The 20,909-nt window shown below is 41.5% G+C and overlaps 1 protein-coding gene across 4 annotated transcripts in view; it reads right to left on the reverse strand.

Moving 5' to 3' along the window:
* FLRT2 (fibronectin leucine rich transmembrane protein 2) overlaps positions 1-12,909 on the reverse strand; it is a 59,535-nt gene extending 46,626 nt beyond the window's left edge. The window contains exon 1 of one of the 4 annotated variants that reach the window (XM_062639003.1): positions 12,785-12,909. The gene's annotated coding sequence lies outside the window, so the exon portion shown is untranslated. Of the gene's footprint in view, positions 1-11,040; positions 11,188-12,784 lie in introns of those variants that run through there. The other 3 variants (XM_062639022.1, XM_062638994.1, XM_062639013.1) reach the window with 3 other exon arrangements.
* Between the last annotated feature and the right edge of the window lie 8,000 nt (positions 12,910-20,909).

Below are 20,909 nucleotides of genomic sequence, written 5' to 3' on the forward strand. Positions count from 1 at the left end.
AGACTTTAAAGCAAGCAAATAAAGAGTTACATATTGTCCCAAATATTATTACTACCAGAACACTTTTGGAGAATGCTGAAATCATTAAAAAAGAAACAAAAAATGCACACTCTCTCTAACAAAGCAAAGGCATATACCTTTAGTATAACCTTCCACATAAATTATCTTCTTTCTCCATAGTAAGCACCCAGACTTGGTGCCGCTGATGACTGTGGGCATTTGGTGTGCCTGGGGGAAGAGAAATGCCAACCCTCCTACATGTACACACATGCAGGGAGTTCCTGCAACCTATGCTGGTTAAGGCCTCGGTGTGCACCACTTTTTGTTTCCTTGCTGCTTTTAGAATCCAGTGTTGAATTCTGCCTTGCCTTCAGCTGTAAGGGGAAAGAGCACACTGCAAGCCCAGATCATAATGTAGAGTTTGATCAATGTCTGACTTAATCAACAGGACATCATGAATGTGCTGATGATGCAGAAGCAACACCACAATTCTGTATGTTGTAGTGCACAATATTAATTTCCTTTAGCATGTTTCCTATAAACAAGAATAATAAAGAACCACTTCAGTGCCATTTGCCCCTAACTGTATTTTCCCCAGTGTTCTCCTAATTCAGACTTTGTTACCCAGTACATCTCTAGTCTCTTTCAGAGGAGAGCTCTAAAGGCAAGAGAAAACTAAATGGCATAAAAACTGGATTTATATTGTATATTTTAAATAACAATATTCATTATTCCCCTTGGGTTTATTTATGTAAAGTGAACTTTCTGTGTATGCACCCATGCCGGAGAGGAAAACTTGAGAATAGTTACTCACTAATTGCTTAATCCATCGCATTTTTACTCTGTATCTGTTTTTTCTTACAGTTAACATGCACAATTTCTAAGGTCACAAAAATGAGAATGTGGACTAATATTAAGAGGGTCTAGGGACTACACCAGTGCTCACCAAACAGGACTCACTAAACCAATAAGGGTTCTGTTCTAGAGCTAACACATTCTGAGATAACATTAAGTCTGTTTGATGATTCCCTTGTATTATGCCCACCACAGAAAGAACTGGGGGAACTCACACATCCTTTTCTCCTGCCCCAGCTCCTCCTAGATTATGCGCTGCCCTACCTCTCCCTTTCATGGTGGTCAACAGTCTTCCTCTCAGATGAATAAAAGCTTAGGAGGTTACAATTGTGATCATTAGGAAACTCCGATTTCCTGTTGCACAGAAAGTTGACTGTTTATCTCTTCACTCAGTCTGGAAAATTAGATTGCTCACTTTCATCCTGTTTTCCCCGTAGTTATTTTCTAGTCACTTTCCCTTTCCTGCTTTTATCTTCCCTTTGCACAATACTGCAATGTCTGACCTGCAGAAATAAGATGGGAAATATTTAAATTAAAATAAAAGCTTCCATCAGCATTATTGCTTATGTTAGTTTAGATAGTACCTTTAAGATACTTTGTGTCCTCAATGCACCTCACATGGACAGATACCACGGAATGATCTGCAGCTTCAAAGATCCTTTTTAGCTGAAGATCTAATGAAAAATTCTGATTCAGAAAACTAAAGAGTGGAACAGGAGAGAATTATGCTGCTACCAGGATACATGTCAATAAAAGTACCTCAGATAGACAGTGGAAGGAAGTGTAAATTTCTTAACAAGGCTATAGGTCTTCGCATTATTTCTGCTTCTACTAAATAGGAAATAATCTTTTACCATTGCATCAAAGGAGTTAAAAAGAATAACTTTCTGTCAAATATGGCTGTCATTGAACACAAGACAATATACAGGACTACTTCTGAAGATCACCAAATATTTCTTCACAAGACCTAAGTAGCTTGTGAACTGATAATAATGCTACCTGAAATTTGAAGGTGTTTATTCTCCCAGTGCTTATCTTTCTGCAGCTGGTTGGCTAGACTGTAGGATGTCTTCTCTAGGTCAGCACATGCATAACCAGACAATCATTCTGCAGCTTGTAAAATATGACTGCATATGAGATATTGATGGCCTAAGGGAAGTTCCGAATATCAGAGGTTCATAATTAGAATGCTTATGCATTTGCTCCAATAGAATTCACATCAATGTCACAGAGATGAGTGGTTATGAATTTTGGAGTCATCTCTGCTCATTCAGAACGATTTATGCACTTCCATCTTCAGACAAATGAAGAGCGAAGAATTAGAGCCAAACCCTTCTACCTAGAGAGCTTATCCTTAGTGAGGTTCTGAATTTGTAATTGCCTCACCCATGGCTCAAGATCAAGCCCCACATTTCGTAACTCATGACTTATTTATGTTCATGCCATCCACCCGCTTTCAGTCATTCTGTCCTCTTATCTGTAAATCCACAGTCACACCATGTAGGATGTGTGGATCTCTTGATAAGAAATTTTTGCAGGAGAGAGAATATGGACAGATTGACAGTTCTGTTGCCAGAGTTGCTGGCAGCAACTCTAACATCTCATTTATTCCAGATTTATAAAGATCCACTGTGCTGATCTGAGGATAGAGCTAAGTGTTTGACCTCTGTGCTAACAGACTAGTTGAAACCTGTATTTGGTACAAAATACTAAGTTAAACAAACACTGATAAGATTATCCAGTGTGGGACAGAAAACAACCGTCTTGTTAGCATTGTGATTTCCCCATCTCATTAGCATCATGATTTCCACAGTTTCTGGGCCATGGGTTTGAGTTTTCTTTGCTTTGGGGTATGTTGTTGTTGTTGTTTGGTTGGTTTGCTTGTTTGACTGGGGTTTTTTGTTTTGTGTGGGGTTTTTTTCTTCCCCTTTAATTTTAAATCACTGTGTTTTATATGTAACTACAAAATAAGGCTCTAGTGTGAAGACAGGGATTCAATACCCTGGATCCAGAAAGAAAAACATTAAAAAATATTCAGTTTCATCATTCTTTTAAAAATTGTATTAAACAGAGTACTATTTGTGAAAACAGTTGTCTATTAACTATGGGGGGAAAGCACTAAGGGAGTGAAGCTAACAAATTAGAAAAACTTATATACAGTACCAAGTCCTACAGTATCACTGATAGCCTTGCTACCTAGCTAAATAATAAAAAAGGAAGATGCTAACTAAGCTTCAGAAGGAAATAGATTTTGTTAAATGATCCTTTGCAATTCTAATTCTCTCTGAAATATTTTTTCTTTTCATTTTTTTTGTGTGTGTTCCTGCATGCATATACATGCGTGTTTATCATTATGAATACACAACACTACTTGAATAAATAGATTTTGATAGGGCACAACATGGTTAAAGCAATTAAGAGTAAACTTACTTTCAGATGCTGTACCACAGAGGCTTAGGCATCTGTGGGCAATTTCAAGGGACTTGTCTCTGTCTGTGGCACTCAAAGTACACATGAAAGAAAAAGGAAGGAAGGGAGGGAGGGAGGGAGGGAGGGAGGGAGGGAGGGAGGAAGGCAGGAAGGAAGGGAGACAGGAAGGAAGGAAGGAAGGCAGGAAGGAAAGAAGGCAGGAAGGAAGGAAGGCAGGAAGGAAGGAAGGAAGGGGTGTACATTATGCTTCTTTCTTGCCTAAGTATTTCCACAGATGTAATAGTAGACATTTTTCTCTCTGAGTAAAGACTGTTACTCTGCTGCACAACTGCTAAAGAGTAAGGTTCTGAAGTTAATTTTGTCAAACAGCTAAAGTAATTTCTCAAATAAAAAAAAAGGACTTCTAGTAGCAAAATGCATTTTACAATTTATTGCTAAACTGCTGCAAGAAGCTCTTCACTCAGCAGCATGGCACAGGGCCAGAATGAGCTATTTCAAAAATCACTGTTGGGCATATACCAATTTGATACACAGGATTTAGCAATAGAGTTGGGAATGACTCTGTGTGCCTGTGTGTATGTATTCATGTTCTGTTAAATTTTAGCAGTCTCTAACTGTATATGCATCTTCAGTATGAAGACATCTGTTGTTAAACTGCTAAATTTGTTTTAAAGAAGAAGAAATTTATCAGGCTGGATAATAGCAACTTTTACTTGTTTAATTTACTTTTTATGTGCTGTAAATTAATTTTCTATGGGATTTTATCAAAGGATAAAATGTCTAAGACAAAATCTTTGAAAACATTTCAATGAAGAATGAAAAAAATTATGAGTGTCCTAGAGAGATGACTGCTTGTTAGCCTTACATGTCTTTTCCATCTCCAGATTCTTTTGTTCAATGAATAATGTGGGGGCTTATAGTAATGGATCAATACAACATGACACAATATGCATATAAAGCATTAACATATTAAATTGGAGTCTCCCAACCACCCGACCCAGATTCATGCTGATTCAGGTATCAAAGCAATTTTCTTCTTTACGTAACTATAACAAATGATGAAATAAATAGCAAGTTTTCAACTGATATAGCTTAAGAAATAAATTTTTAGTCTAGCAGCATTCACGGCTAACTCCAAAGCTAAGTTGTTAAAGACACGAATAAGGTTAAACCTAGATCAGTCAATGAGGTGTACTGTGCAACCAGACAAACCAGACTTCTAAATAGGGTACCCTTACTTGGATGCAAATCTCCCAGTGACACAAGAAGCACCACCTAGGAAAAACTTCCTAGATCACAAATGAAAATTATAAGGTACTGCTAACAAATATTCCTTCATTTAGAGACACCTCACATGGTTTCAGCTACCATTTCAGACATACAACAGGCTCACTAAAACCATCTCACTTACCAAAATCATAATTCATTAATTGATATGCACACCTAATGCCTAGTCTACAGATAGTTTTTCTAGAAGTATACCTACGTAGGCTGTGTTTGTGGCAAACACATACACTGCTACCCTAATACAGATGCAGTTCTAGTAATGTAAATGACATGTACTTACATAGCTTGTTTTCACATATACACATGAAGAAACTACTAACAAAAGCATGTATACATTAGTATAACCAGAGACACACTGTTGAGGTTGTACCATCTTCGATTAAAGCTAAATGACATCACTTTTGAGTATTCAAATTATTACTCACATGAGTAATCTCTAATCATGAAAAGAGTGTCTGTGAAATTAACTTCCCAGTGAAAGAGAGAAGGATTGAGTCTGGAATCAAATACATTAATTTAAAAAGCAGGTTTTTTTGAAGTTCTCTTTCATAAACACATGTAAGTTTGCTACAGAGTCTTTGCATTGACCTTGGGAGCAATACCTCTTGGGAATACCTCAGGCTTTTTTCTCCCAGCGTAGAAACTTAAAACACACTGGAGGAAAAAAACTGAAGTTTTTTTTCTCATTTAATTTGATTAGTAGTTCTCCAACAGAATTAATTTTTGATGAAAATTAATTATATATGCTTTTGAGGGAGACCTCCGTAATACAGACAAAGTCACACTTACCTATGTATGTAACAGAAATTATATATATACATAAAAACCTGCATTTCTTCTTCAGAACTACCTATTAAATCTCCTGTTCTGCAAGATTTTGATATAATACATATTTTTGTTAACTTCAGTCCCAATGACATCGTGAATGTTGTGTGTATTTTAAACCAGTTCTAACATCATATTTCTTTTTCTCTGTTGATAAAGCATGCAGGAAACCTCAAGAGAAATAAATATTTGTAACTCTGAACCTACAAGCCTGTGTTTGATGATCCCATGACTGCAGTTTGACTATGGTCCTCTGCAACCTGTGTGAAGGCTGGGAACTGTGAGCATCACTGAAGGCTCCCAGAAGTGCTAGGATGTACTATGGTAGCGCTGTCTCCTTTCCCTACACTAGTAACCCTTTCCACATGGCTAATTCTTATGAAGCAGACCAGTGAGGTATGAGCTATTCATGTGGCTATGTGGTACAGGACTGGAAGTACTGTCAAGAAAATCTCTTCAGTTTAGTTTTTCTTGTTGGTTTAGATGAAGGAATGACAAAAGCTGCCAGCCAGAACTGGGAGTAACACTGCCACGCGCTTACTTCAGTTCTCAGAAGGTGCTGATGAGGTTTTTCATTCTGATCTCTGACCTTTCCTGCTCTTAATGGGTCATGTAGTACTTTCATACAGTTTACAGTATTTACTATGAGAGAAGTGGCTAGCATCAGCCTGCCCAGATCTTGCTTAACACAGAAGTACATGACAGTGAATGGCTAATGAATCAAACCTTTTACCTGTAATTCTCCCCCAGGATACCTGACCTTAAAAAAATACTGTCACTTTTGTCTGAATAAAGACTGTGGAATAGTTTCAGACTAATTTAATCATAGTTAGCATGTTTTCAGGAAGGAACTAATTTGATGTCTATATATTTTGCATTTTTAAGTCAATTAGATTACCCATGGTAACTTGGCCGCAATAAAGAACTTTGACCAAAGAGAACTTCTGCCCCTTCATCCAAACATTTTCACTGTGATATATTCACAAATAAATGATGATAAAAGAAAGTAAATGCCCTCTTCTCTATTCTGTGGCTCAAGATATGTCCCTGCCTGGGCTGAAATTTGTAACACCGGATTGCAGACCATTACAGTAATCTACAGATTATTGTCCAAACAACCTTTCAAAATTATCCTTCAGCATTTTTCACTGCAGTCTTTAATCCATAGCTGTTGCAGAAAATTACAATGACAATTTACCTCATGAATGGGTAGCTGGTGATTAAGTGTTATGAAAGCAGCCTTTTGACTTGCAGGCCAAGCCAGAATATTATCTGTGACCTTTAATATTCTGCTTCATAAGGGCAGATCCTACAAAATACTGACCAGAGCCTGCTGGAAGCAAGTCACCTCTCACCTGGGGCCAAAGTAAAATCATCACTTTGCAGGGCTAAGTCTAGCAATGATCTGATCCTGTACATGAAAAACCTACCGAGTTTTGTCTGCAAGAAATCAAGGATCAGTTTCAATGATATACTCAGAGGCAATGATACACAGAATATCTACGAATGGTCACCAGTTCCCTGTGTCGTATGCTTTTCTAAATACATCCTCACATTAAACTAGGCTAGAAAAAGTTTCTTTTACAACAAATCTTTTATAGCTTGAAATAAAACATAAAGACTATTTCTAGGTAGAGCTGACAGATAGCCCAAGATTTCTTTTTAGAAGGGATATTTTATGTACCTCTTTAAACATCATTAAGTTTTCAGGAATGCTGAATAAAGCATGATGGATTTGTTTTAAGTTGTTGCTAGTATTTAATTCCAATTCAGTTCAAGGGGCCATGTAAGAAGGAATCAAAGAGGGCAAAAAGAAACCCTGTTTGCTGGGTATAGCATCAGTTTAAAAAAAAAAAAAAAAAAGGAAGCTGTAAGAAGGTCCCAACACCTTTCGTCAGTGTCTGAAAAAATCAAATTAAATTATTAAATTGGACTATTCCTGAGACATATTGTTTGATGTGACTAGAATATAATTTGTTAAACAGAGAATAGTTTTTATTTCAAACACTTCTTTCCTGAGTATTACCTATGAATTAAGGTTTAGGTTTGTTTAAAATAAATTAATAAAACATGTCTGTCAAGAAACATATTCTAATGACAATTTTTTGTGGTTGCTCTTTTTTTTTAAAAAAAAAAGTCAATTACTTGAAAGGTATAGGTTACACAGAGCTGTAGGGGAACTAAAGGTCATATCTTCAGTATATGTTAAATTAGCCTTCTTTACATATTTTTATTTTTTTAATAAAAGACAAAAAATACGAATATTTACCCAAAGAAAAGAAAAAGCAATTTTTATACCTCTGGGGAAAGTTCCAGCTTTTTGGGTTTCTTGAGGAAATAAATAAAAAGTATTGGCAGAAAGACTCCTAAACAGACTGCCCAAGGGGGAGGTAAGGAAACACCTAAAACCATCATATTACCAAGTGCTGAGGTAATCAACTACAATCTGGAAAATGTCAAACAATGGTATTCACTACTCAAAGATATTGCTGATCAAGTCCTCAACTGCCATTTACAATCACTAACTAAAACATGGAATATAGCTGTGGATATAAACAAGAGACAAATTAGTATTGGGAAGCTGGGTTTAATAATCCCCTAAAAGAGACCATCTGTTTATAAAGACCCCCTTTTCCTTGATCTCTGACATGTATTCTTAATATAAGCACAGCTGGATTTCTTTTTTTTTTTTTTACATTTTTAAACACCCTGCTACTATAAATTCTACTTATAGCATATCTGGTCTGAGTGTTTGTCTCAAGTTTCAGTTATTATGTAAGCACTCAAGGGCAATAAAATTTCACATAGGGTCAGCCTGCTTTAAAGTATTAAGCCATCAGACAAACATCAATGCAATCCCTTTATTATTGATGTTCAGTACTACTGGATAATTTTGGGTTTGAGGTAGGGTTTTTTTTTTCGATGTCTTCAGATGTCCATCATTATCACTGGAATGGCTGGAATAGATTTAGAGTACTTTCCAAGTTCTGGATTCATGTTTGGAACTGCAGTTTGGTTTTCTTGTTTTCCTATTTAAAACACAAGGAAATCATGCTGTCCGTAATGGATATAGCATTGATAACCTGACAAGCTAGGTGATTTGCAAGTATAAAGGAACAAAACAATTTACAGCCTGTGTTTCCAATCCACTACGGTGAATTAAAAAGGAAAAAAAAACCACCACTGACTATACACTTCTCACAGATAGAGGTCACTAATGGACTGGATTTGAATCTGTCTGCTTAAAAGTCTGAAAGTTACATGAAAGTAATCTAGTGAAAAATGAACTCATTTTGAGATTAAAGAGATGGCAGAAATTATTAAGAAATACAGCTCTCACCTTCCTGGAAACAATATTATCTTAAGTGTTCCTTCTTTCTAGTTCTTTAAATAGAAAGTGAAGTACAGGAAAAGCCTGATAGTGATGCTCGTTTGAACTCCTTTTTGTTTTCTTGACTTAGTAAAACTATGTCCTTCTTTTCTCTGGTGAGGGTAGAGAAGTCAGCCCTAATAACATCCTACATTTTAGATGCTGCTATTTTAAGCAGTTAAAGGCAAGCACATTCCTGATTCTCGAAGGAAACCATAGCCTATGTAATGCAGATTCCAACTGAGAGGGTGTAGGGTTGCGCAAAGGAGATATGTCTACATCCTAAATCAAACTATCCAGCAGGCCAGGATATAAATGTGACTTGTAACAGTGGCTCAAATTAGATCCAGACTCTCAAAGCCAAACATAGATAACATCACTTTACACACAATACAGGGTGTATGTGCATGTGAGGAAAGACTTTTAAGAACGCTGGGTGCATTCCAGCACCACTTCTTCTTGAAACAGTCCTGGACTTTGGAAAACACTCATGACTGTTCTAGTCATAGGGGGTTTTACAGACACTATATTTACACGGTTCTCTGACTTGCTTCACCTACAGTACTCCAGGCCTGCACTCCCTTACTTTTAACTGCCTCGCTGCCGAGGAGAACAGGCAATTAAATAGCAAACCTCCTACCAATGGTAATGATATTTGAAATCTCTTCTCTCACATAATTTTCAGGAAAATGAACACTAGCAATTTAACATCACTTTTGTCACTTAGAAGTGGTGACTTTTACATAACATCTGTTGGATCTTTTTGATTATGTAAAGATTGTGCCTCAGCAATAACACTGCATACATTGATTCTTGAAATGAAGGAATGAAAGGTGGACAGAGGTATAGGTACAGTACCCTTGAAGTGTTTTGAAAAATGCCAGGGTAGATTTTTCTCCTTCTGAGAACCATGTATCTAAAACCAATCCATTAATTTCCTCTGAAACTACAAATACGTAAAGATGCTCTTGGAGAAAGACCATTTCAATGAATGAAGCACGGAATTAAGTCAATGGAAGTTTTTCAAGTCAATGGGTGTTTCTCAAACTCAGGCAGCGATCAATCTCTCTAAACTGGTTTAATTTCCTTGCAAGCACACTGTAAAGTTAGGTGCAGTAAATAAACCTCTCTTTAACACACACCCCGCCTTTCAGAGAGACAGAGAAAGTGAATGATTTGCTTTAATAACTTTTCCTGCTCCTCAAGCAAGAAACCTCTCCCTTTCTATTTAGCTGAACTCTGCATTGCAAAAAGCAGCATCTGAAGAAATCTAATCAGTACCTTCCACACACAGTACAGGAATTTACACGGATTTGTGCCTTGGATTTATTAGCTTATTGTAAGCCTTAAAGCAGATTTCCTCTATTAAAATTAATTAAAAGCTCCTGTTGACTGATTCTCATTCCGAAAAGAAGCTGGAGAGTCTTACTTCGCAACTGATTTATCTTTTATGGGGTTTTGTCTTACGCTCTAGAGACGTCTTTTCAGCTGTTTGACTTCTTTTTGCGATATTATTTCTTGGTTACACACACGCTCGCGCAGTATTTGTTATTATTTTGCTAGAGGTCACCGTCTAAATCCTCAAGGGCTCCTCTGTATTCCGAAGTCCTGATCCAATTCCCTTAACCTGGCCCCTCGCCCCCAGCCCCGCTCCAGAGGCTGCTGACGGGGATCTGACGGATCCTCCCGCCGGGCGCAGCTCCCTGCTCTCCCCGTGGATCAGTTTAACACTTGCCAGCGCAGAACTAAGTCGACTGCCTCTTCCGACCAAGGCTCACCTTAAAGGTCCCGTTTCTCAAAACCACGTCCCAGATAGTACTAACGGTGGTGCCAAGCCAGCCGCTCGGCCGGTTCCCTGCAGCAGGGGTAGTTCTAGGCTCCCCCTTTCCCGGTTCTTGGCCCTTGGGGCAGGGGCCGGGCTCGGCACTGAAATGCGACCGAGGATCCGGGACTCCGCTGCAGCAGCCGTAAGCTCTGAGTCCCACTCCTAACCCATACGCTGGCGTGGAAAAACCCGGGGACCCTCCTGACACTTGCCAACGGCCATTCATAAATCCGTGCGCGTGGGTACCCAGCGCCGCACACCCGCAGACACGGAGCTTTAATGAGGCGGAGGTGGTATTTCTGACACATAACCTGATCCCGGCTCCTTTACTTTGCCTTCTTGGAGAAGACAAGACCTAGAGGATCTTCTCTCTCTTGGAGAAGGCAAAGGGCACCACGGCTAGAATTACCAGGAAGGGGGAAACAGAGAAATGAAACCCCAGCTGTACCTGGCGGTGTCTGGGAATCCCTCGCCGGCACCGATCATAATCCCCCTCCGCGCCTCTGGTCCCCCACACCAAAACTTTTCCGCCGCTGCAGCCGCTCCTCGGTGGTGGCCGCCGCCCTCCGCGCCGCGCCGCTCCCAGCCGGCCCCACTCCCCGCCGGCCGCCGGCGCTCCGGAACGACCCCCTCGCCTCTCGCGCCTTCCTCCGCCCTTACGAGGCAGCGGCATCGTCGTCCCCCCTTCTCCGCCACCTCCTCCTCCGGAGCGCAGCCCGCGGCTCTGGCATCCCCAACGCACTTTCTCTCCTCGGTTCGCTCGCTCTTCCCCCCTCTGTTCCTTCTTCTCCGGTAGAAAATAAACGAGAAGGGACCACGGGTGCGCCTGGTCTTGGGTTTTGATCTGGTTTTGTCTCCCTTTCTGTCCTCTCGAGATGATGAAAGGATCACACGAGGCGCAGGCACGGAGACCCCGGACCCGTGGAAGTCGAAGGCGGCATCGGACACATATATGTGAGTATATATGTGAATGCTTGTGTCTGGCTTTTTCCAAGTCCTGCTCCTGCCTTCAGCCGGTATTGCAGACTGATTTTAGCAGTAGTGATGCCTCAGATCTGGCTATTTCCTGCTAATGTAAGTCGTGCCTTTTTTCCCCCCCTGCCTGACACCCCAGGGAGATGTTTACAGTAATGAATTCAGTTGATAGCCATCTCTCTCTCTCTCCGGGAGTCCCTCCCACATTTCTAGTTTAAAGAATGCTTGGAAGGCAGGGCTGCAACCTAAAGCTTTCCAAGAGGCAAAGTCAGGCTAGGTTTTTTCTTTTTCTTTCTTTCCTACCCACTTTCCTCCTTCCCTGCTTTTAACCCATTGCTTGCTGAAGACAGTTTAGCGAGCTCCGATCCCTTGGAATCCCCCTCCCTCCGTACTCTCGAAGAAGGGGAGCAAGAGAGCGGCGCTGCCCGCGGGGGGCCGTAGGCTGCGCAGCCCCGGGGCCTTCGCCCCGCCTCACCGCGAAGCCCGCCGGGCCGGGGATGCGGGAAAAGAAGGTGCAGGTATCACTGCCCTTGGCGGCGGGGCTGCTTGGCCCCGCGGCTCTGTGGACTTTCGGGGTGTATCGGAAGGGAAGCCTGGGAGCGAGCTGAAAAGCTCCCCGAGCTGCGGTCCTAGCCTGGAGATGCCCTCCCTAGCAATAATTACAGCCGTGCTCTCCACCAACATGGCGATATTTCATGTGCAGCCACAGACAAGCCCGCCTCTCCCACCCCCTCTCTCCCTATCCTTCCTCCCCTGTGAACTTTCAGGTAGGCGGTAGCAGTACGCAATAAATAAAACACAGAATAAAAGAAAGTCCAACCCTCAGGGAAGAGCCGGACCTCCTTTAGTATTCCGTCTGATTTCCATCGTCAGTAAGACTTTAAAAACGCTGGAGAAAACGCCTTTTGCCCTAAAGCGCTAACACACACACACACAGTGTCTCCTGTGCACTTTCAGTGCGGGTGAGTGTGTGCGTTCGTGTGTGCATGTGTGTGCATCTGTCTGCGCTTGTTTCGGGGTAACACTCCGCCGCCCAGCTCCTTAGTAAGCTACTGCCTTGTCCTGACAAGTCCGCTTGCAGGCAAGACTATTTAATACCGAGCACTTGAGCGATAGATAAAGCCGTCAAGGTTGGATGTGGGGTGTTCGAAGAGAATTTGCCTCCAACTCTTCCATTAGTAAAGAAAATGCACAGTGCGGCTTTTGCTGCGACTTACTTTAAGAGAGGGGCTGAGGAGGGGTGGAGGAGAGCTGATCAATGCCATGTGTCAAGGAAACAGAAAAAAGGCAGCCGACTGAAATGCCTCGAGGTTTGTTTCCCCCTCACTCCTGTAAGCTCACTGGCTTGCATTTTCTGCTCAGCCGTACCTCCAAAGCTAAATCATTCGCCATTGTCTCCGCACCTCCTTCGCCCTTCGCTGGAGGGGAGCGGGGCTAAATTATTCACGACTTCAAAGGCTTAATAAAACGTACCGAGGAGCCCGCCGCTGAGCCCCGGCGAGGGTCAGCCCAGCCGCGGTGTGCTGGACGCTGCTCCTGCTCTTCACCGCCCCTCCCTCCGCTCTCCCCCACCCCTACCCAGTTCCCCGTGCCCTTCAAGGGGAACTTGGAGAGCCCCCGCGTATTGTCAGCGCGAACCGAGCCGCACAATGCTGCCTGCCCACTCGAGAAAGAGTTTGTGCCCTCACCTAAGCGGATGCGTGGATTGATTAAGACATGCCGGGGGGGGGGGGGGGGGCGCGGAAGGGGAAGCGCAAGTAGCAGCCTGGCATCTTTCAAGGAACCCGGCGAGGGGAAAAGAGTTGAGAACGAAACCCCCACTCCCCTCTCGGTACAGCTATATGGGGGCCGGGTCTGCTGTAGGCCCAGGGGAGGAAGGGAAAGCAGCCTTGGGCCCTCCGCGGGGTTTAGCAGTCCGAGAGGGAGAAGGTCTGACACGGATCAGATCCTTGTGGAGAGCCTGTATCCCCAGTTCGGAGGAGGGGCTGCTCTGAAGTCGAGTCTCTGCCTGCTGCTTCCAGCTGGTCTCGAGGGATGAAAGGATCAGCAGCCCCATAGGGTCCAAAGGCGAATGGACAACCTTTTTTCAAAGGCTGTTCTAGCTCTTTTTGACTTTTTAAGACCTGGTGTGGTTTTTGGGGTTTTGATGTTTTTGGTTTTGTTTTTTTTTTTTTTTCTCTGCATGTTTTTCCTTTCGCAAAGCTGATGGACAGCCGGTGCGTTTCTCCACCACCACCCCCCCCTTCTAAGTCTTTCTCGTTTTCTCTCCACCCGTCCCTTCTTTCTCCACGTGCCCGATATTAGTAACCTGTCGACAACATGTAAGGCAAAGAAGATCGCAGTCATTTCTGCTCCCTATGCCCCAGTCACAGAGAAAAGCGGGAATGCTAAAAACTTCTGCAAGGCTGCAGGCTGCTGCCCTGCCCCACAGGCTCGGGGAGGTCAGGTGGCATTACTCCTGTCCCCATTCCTCAACCAGACCACACTTCAAATCAGAGAAAGGAACTCAAAACGCACTTTGGTCAAATCAAGATCGTGTCAATCCAGAAAGTGGCTTGATTAGCCATTACCTGCTCCTGCAGAAGTGGGTCCTCCTCAGGTCACCCAAAGCCCACCGCGTCCGGCAGGTCGAAAGGGAAGAAAGTGTCAGAACAACTGGGCTCCGGCATGGTACTCTTTTAAGGATCACCACCAAGGTCTCTGTTTTCCATTGCTGCCAATTGTCACCATCACCCAAGGTTTCTCTCAAGTAAAAGGGGAAGGAAATTTTCTTCCCAAGCTGCTGTCCAGCCGGTCATTTGACCCTTACATCCACCGATGGTACTGAGGAACACTCTTCTCAAGCGGCTAAACGCATCCTAATTTCCTTTCTTTTTTCCCCCGGCGGCTCCGGCGCAACGCCGCGGAGCGATCTTATCGCCGTGCGCTCATTATTCACCGGTGACAAGCAGAGACGCAGAACTCCTAAGTGAGGGTGACAGATTTCAAACGCGGGGCTGCAGCATACTCAGCCTCAGACACATTCTTCCTCAAACTTTGCCTAGCAAGCAAGTCAGCGTTTTAACCCTTCGCACCCCTTTCTTTCGCCGGGGCACCGAGAGCTCAAACAGTGGAGAGCGCTTATTTCAGCGGAGGCGCAGCACACACGGCTACTCCTCTGGTGACTGCTCATTGCGTGTCATTTTCTACTCTTGGTTATTTTCAGTTGGAGCAAATCAGAAGAGCCAACTCCGGGGAGCAGTTGGAAAGCTGAATACTTCTCTGTAGTTAGGAGCTGGAAAAATCCTCTCGGCAAAGCAGATCTCCGGGACTCACCTGCGGCTCCTACTTTGTCACCGAGTCGGGTATGCAAACTGTCACACGCATCGCATGAATCCCTCTCACACACGTATATACGGAGCTTCTGCACTTTCCTCAGCATGGTTTCGCTGAAAGGACAGATCCGAGAGCGCTGTTTCACTCAGATCTCCGGATCCAGCTGGTTTACAGGTTATTAATTACAACAGAGACAGCAGTAAGTGAGAAAGATATTTCCATCAAATAAAAAGTAATTTAAAAAGCCTTTTTTCACACGTGCACTTTTAGTCAAAGGAAATATTTACCACCAGCAAACTCCAGCATGACAGAACATGTTTCCTCTGAAGCAGAAAAGAGCCTTAAAAATGAAAGAAAAAGCATGTGCAAGTCAAAGATGAAATGAAGTGTATGAGAGCTTTTCAAACTCAGTACCACCAGCCCAGAGACTGATGTCAAGACAACACTGTACCACTGTGACTCGAAGATGTAGAGAGACAAACAAGGAAATTAGCAAACTCCATTGGTTTTCTAGTTTTTTGTTTGGTTTTGGTTTTTTTTTTTTCCCAGAAAATTATGATGTTTCTGTTACCCTTTCCCTCCTCCCCTAAGAAAGGGACACACACACCTCTAACTGAACTACACTGAGACTGGACGTGGGATGGGCTGCCAGGAGCTCCTTCGAGAGCCCCAGTGGTCAGGCGGTAGGAAGAGCACCGAGGCAGGTCAATGCATGTGAAGGGGAATCTGAGTGCTCTCTTCATTAAATGTGTAAAATAAGAATGGACAAGGGAGGAGGAGAATCCTTCAATAAGCAGAGGGGCAGAAAAAAAAAGTGTTCTCTACCCACATTTCTAAGTTTCGAATTTAAACACAATGGCAAATAAACCTCCTTAGAAGAACACCCCCAGGCCGCCTCCAGAAAAAAAGCAGACCCTTTAGACGTTGCATGCATCCTTGTCCTGTTTATAACAGCGGGTGACATCCGTGGAGAGGGTGACTAGACCTCTCCGACAGAAGTTTCCCCGGCGGGAGGACAGGGGCCGCAGGTGCGCCGCGGGCGCGGAGCAGGGCCGCCTGCACGTCCCGCGGCGCGGCCAAGGTGGCAGCAGAGCACAGCTCTTGGAGGGATGGAGGGGTGCTCGGCGGCCGCAACCGGAGCCGCAGCCGCCGCCGGGGAAAACTTCCCACGTGTTCTCAGTCCAACACACGCTGTTTAACCTGGTTCGCCCCTTAGCATGCACCCCTCCCCCTTCTCCCTCCCCCCATCCCTTTCACCGCCTTTTAATCTTAGTTGTAGTCTGATTACTTGGACTTTAAATATACACCCCACCCCCACCCCACTCCCCCCATCCCCCCCCCCCATCCCCCACCCCGGAATGTGTTAAACATGTATGTATTTATTAGCAAACTGCTTTGCATGGCTGAAAGGCAATAAACCGAAAGAAGAGTATAGACATATATTCTCTTTAAATTATCTGTGATCATACAGGATGGCTAGCCTGGAGTGATGGTCCACTGAACCATAATACAACCTCACTTATTTTTAAGAGAATGTGAAATGGGGTAACATTAAGAAAGATTCTAAAAATAAAAGTGTCTTTTTCTTCTTCTTCTCCTTTTTTTTTTTTTTTTTTTCCCAGCAATATGGTTAGAATGATCTCTGCAGATGCTAGAGAGAGGATAAAGGAGATGGAAGTAGTTTTGTAACTGGGAGGCTGGTCTAAAACACTCAATAATGTCAATTTTTGTCATAATATCACATTTTGGTTCAGGCCTTAAATTCATACAAGTTGACAGAAGAAAAATATCACAAAGCGAATTTTTCATCACATTTGGGAAAATTAGCATCTGAAAAAATATTTAGAAGAAGGGAAAGGAAGGGGAGGGAGGGAAAGGGAAGGGAGGGGAAGGGGAGGGGAGGGAAGGTGAGAGGAGGGGGGGGAAGGTGAAAGGAGGGAAGGGAAGGGAAGGGAAGGGAAGGAAAAAGGAAAGGGAAAAGGAAAGGAAAGGAAAGGAAAGGAAAGGAAAGGAAAGGAAAGGAAAGGAAAGGAAAGGAAAGGAAAGGAAAGGAAAGGAAAGGAAAGGAAAGGAAAGGAAAGGAAAGGAAAGGAAAGGAAAGGAAAGGAAAGGAAAGGAAAGGAAAGGAAAGGAAAGGAAAGGAAAGGGATGGGAAGGGTGAAAAAATAGAATAGCAAACCAATGAGTTATTAAGATACTGTTAAATTGCATTGAATTCTAGACAAATTAAGTGCTTTAACTATAAGTACATGAGATTGGGAAAAAAAACCCACACCTAATGTGTATTTAACCTGAGCTCCTACTTCTATAGTGACCTTAAAATGAAAATACCATATTTGCTCTGAAACAGACTTTGGCAGAGTTGGTGATATGACTCAAATGGAAAACTACTATAATTTTGGAATGTAGGCATTATATTTTATTTCCAAATAAAATTAGTAATAAAACTTCAGTATGCCATTAGATTGTCCTTGATTGTTTTGCTCCTCATAAGCTCTTTCTTCCCTCCACCTTTCCTTAAGACCACTGTTGCCTTCTTTTTTTTTTTACTTGTATATGTTGTTAGGTATAATTTTGTAATAGTATTCATAATGCCTTGGGTTGCTGTTCTTCACAGCCTTCACATAGCAGAGGTTCTCCTTCAGGAGATTTCTGATTTCTGCATTTAGCTTCTGACAGTCTCATGACAAAGTGTTTCTGGGGCCATCCTTCACTGTTTTATCCCAGGAGACACAGGAAGCTGGGAGTCTTACAGATTCTTTTTTTTTACTTTGATTTTTATATTTTTTAAGACTGAGGAGGGTGTTCCAAGGTTTTCTTTTGTCTAGTAGTTGATTTCCAGTAAAAACAGAAAATACGCTGGTCAAAATCAGTTGAAAATCTTTTTCTTTTTTTCCCTTTACTTTTTGAGCACCTTAGAGACTCATGTCAAATCTTGTTCAAGTCAGAAAAGATCTAAACAGCTGCCATCCAATAGACAGGTTGGAAATAGATAAATAAGATAGGAAGACTGGACTGAACTTTAACATTTTATTACATTTGAAACAATAAAAATCATACTTTTCTGACCACACTTTATGACCAAAATAAACTATGATAAATCACATCACCTATTTTGCCATCTCATTTCAAGCAAAAATGTCTATAGGGAAGACAGAATTCTATGTATGAATTTCTGGTTACTTACCTTAATTTTCATGCTGAAAATAGTTGCACAATATAGATTAATACAGCCAACAATTAATTGAATCTAATGAAATAGAGGTAATTGAAATGGCTAAATCATAATGGACATAAGAATCCATCAGTCATTAAACACTGTTATGCATTGTTTCTTCAGTGTTTTTTTTCATATATGCAAAATGAAAGGGAAAAATAGAAAAACAAAAAAGCAACTGACTGAAATCAACGTATTATGAAAAATTAAAAATTATGATTGACCTAACTACTTACTGTGGTAGGAGTGGAAGGCATAAGTAAAACCTTGTGAATGATTTACAAATGGTCAAAGTAAGTTCTTTCTTCAACATTTTCTAAGCAAAATAGTTAAGGCTCTTCTCATTGACATTGTCATCTTTTAAAATAAAGGAAATCTTTTCCGCTTTGGTTCTGTCACTGACCCTTTATGTTTCTGGAAAAAAAATTCACACACTTCTATCAGACATAATTTAGCTGCACCATATAGAATCGAAACACCACCTAAGTGAAAATCACGCAGCATTCATTAAGTTGCATCTCATGCATTCATCACTCTTCTTTTATCCTAAGAGAGAAGGCTAGAAGGCCTTCTTCAATCTACTCTAGAAAAAGCATCTCTTTCTGATGGCAAGGCCATCTGCCCTATCTCCCAAGGGACTTCAAGAGCTCACTCATTCTAATTTTCTACTGATTAAAATCCCAGATTCATTTGTGCTTTCTTACCCAGAGGTTAAGCAAGCTAAAATCATTCCATCACTTTTGTATCTGTTGAGTCCATTTCTGTAACTTTTTGTATTTTCAAGGGGATGGTTACAATTATGGAAGAGTGCCTCTAAATGATCGAAGATGAGGCAGTTTTCTTTCATCACAATAAATATGAATGGACAGATTTTAGAATTATGAAGATTTATAAAACCTGGGCAGAAGAAAATTGTTTTAAAACAATCAGCGTGGTCAAAGTCCTTCAATATTATTTAAAGAGATAACATGAAAAAATTGCTACAATTTATAATACAGACCCCAGGGCTCATAGCATAGCTCTTAGAGCTTTATAGCTGATCATTGCCATGCAGCACTTTCACAAGGCTACCAAGCTTTTTTCTACAGTACTTTAAAAAATCTTGAGCTGTATCTGACAATTGTTGTTAGCTCTCTTTCAATTCCAGTATAAGCTAATTATGTGTAACAGGCTACAAAGGAGAATGCAGGTTTTCTATTAAAATTTATTGATTATTTCCTTTTACTGGATTAATCCCTTGATTATTACAAAGATATAATACTATTTTGTGAAGCCTTTTCTAATACTTCCTGTTTATTTCCTTTCGAACATATTATTGTAAACAGGCTAGGTGAAAAGGGAAATTGGTTTCAATTAGGTAAAGAAGGAGGTATAAAGCCATTTCCCTGATCATCAAGGTCAAGAATCAGAGGCTGCATGATTACACCTCTAAACTGAGAAATAAATGAGCAATAGTCTTTGCATGCTGCAAAGGGACCACAAGGTCCCTTTTTCAGGACTGTTGCTAGAGGATAGAAAAGCATGTCACTGTGGTATGGAATGATTACCTGAAAAAAAAAATACAGGCAGAATGACTAGGCAGATGGTATCTGTTTTGAATCCTGATAAACTGGCAGTAAGCTTTCAGGTCTTTGAAAGGATTTTGAGGCAGTGAGAATATCTTGTGAAACCATTTGCCTTGATCTTCAGCTGTGCAAAGCGCAGATTTGTGCACCGAGTGGAATAGGAAGGTTGTCATAGCAGTCAACAACTCTTCATCAGTTTCAAAACATAGGGCACCTGCTTAATTTTGTTCGGTCCTAAAATTTTTCTTAGGATCTAGTAGAAGAAAACTTATGCCACTTCAATAATTCCTTTATGAACAGATATGCGTTACCTTTTAGACTTAAGGGAAATGTTAGAAGGAGCAAGAATCTCTGATGTAATCTGCTGAACCACTGAAAGGTTCAGCACTCATTCAGGTAACTGTGTCCTGCTGGCAGAGAAAAAGAGGGGATGTGATTTAACGAGGGATATGTGTTATGTGGAAGATGAAAGCATTGCTGAAAGGTATGAAGATACTTACACTGATGATATGAAGAATATTTAGTTGCCAGTACCAGTAGATTTTTATTTTTTTTTCCATTCTGTAGCAGAACTGCAAAATATTCTAAATTTATTTCCCCAGTGGAATGCAGAAGGAACTTTCTGGTGAGAAAACCCATCTGCAGAATTATACCAAGACTGCAAATCTAGCGTGATCATAGTTCAGGTAGCGATCATTGTTATGACGTTCCAGTCCTCTTTGTTTTACATTTTGCAATCTTTGCAATTCTCAAGACCTTGCACAGTCCCTGGGGAATGATCTTTATTGGCTTTGTGTGTACTATATTCATTTAGCCTGTGAGAGCGCTGACCATTTTGTATAAAGAAAACAGCTGTATGCAAAGGTAACAGCATATGAGGTTTTTCTGGATCATAGATATACACATTTAATTATTTTGCAGAATTAATAATGAAGTAATTGAAGTCTAATGCTTCTTTACTTTTGACTCAAATAGACCCTTCCTCAATTCATGATGAATTTTCAGTTAATTCTGCTTACTTGGTGGTGATAAATTTCACCTGAAATCAACCATGAGCTTATTTAGCCACACATACAGTGTCCTAAGTGGAGTAGTTACGAAGATGAGTCAGGAATATACCCCCAGGATAAACTGAACTTTTTACTTGCATCATAAAATGATCTTCCTTTCTGTGCCTTAGGCAAAAAGAATGCTAAGAAGTTAAGCTATTCTTTTCATAGAAGGCAGTGAAACCCTCCCTGAATA

This window comes from Pezoporus occidentalis, unplaced genomic scaffold (genome assembly GCF_034315485.1).
Source record: "Pezoporus occidentalis ecotype Australia unplaced genomic scaffold, CSIRO_AGI_Poc_V1 ctg115, whole genome shotgun sequence".
Taxonomy (NCBI): domain Eukaryota; kingdom Metazoa; phylum Chordata; class Aves; order Psittaciformes; family Psittacidae; genus Pezoporus; species Pezoporus occidentalis.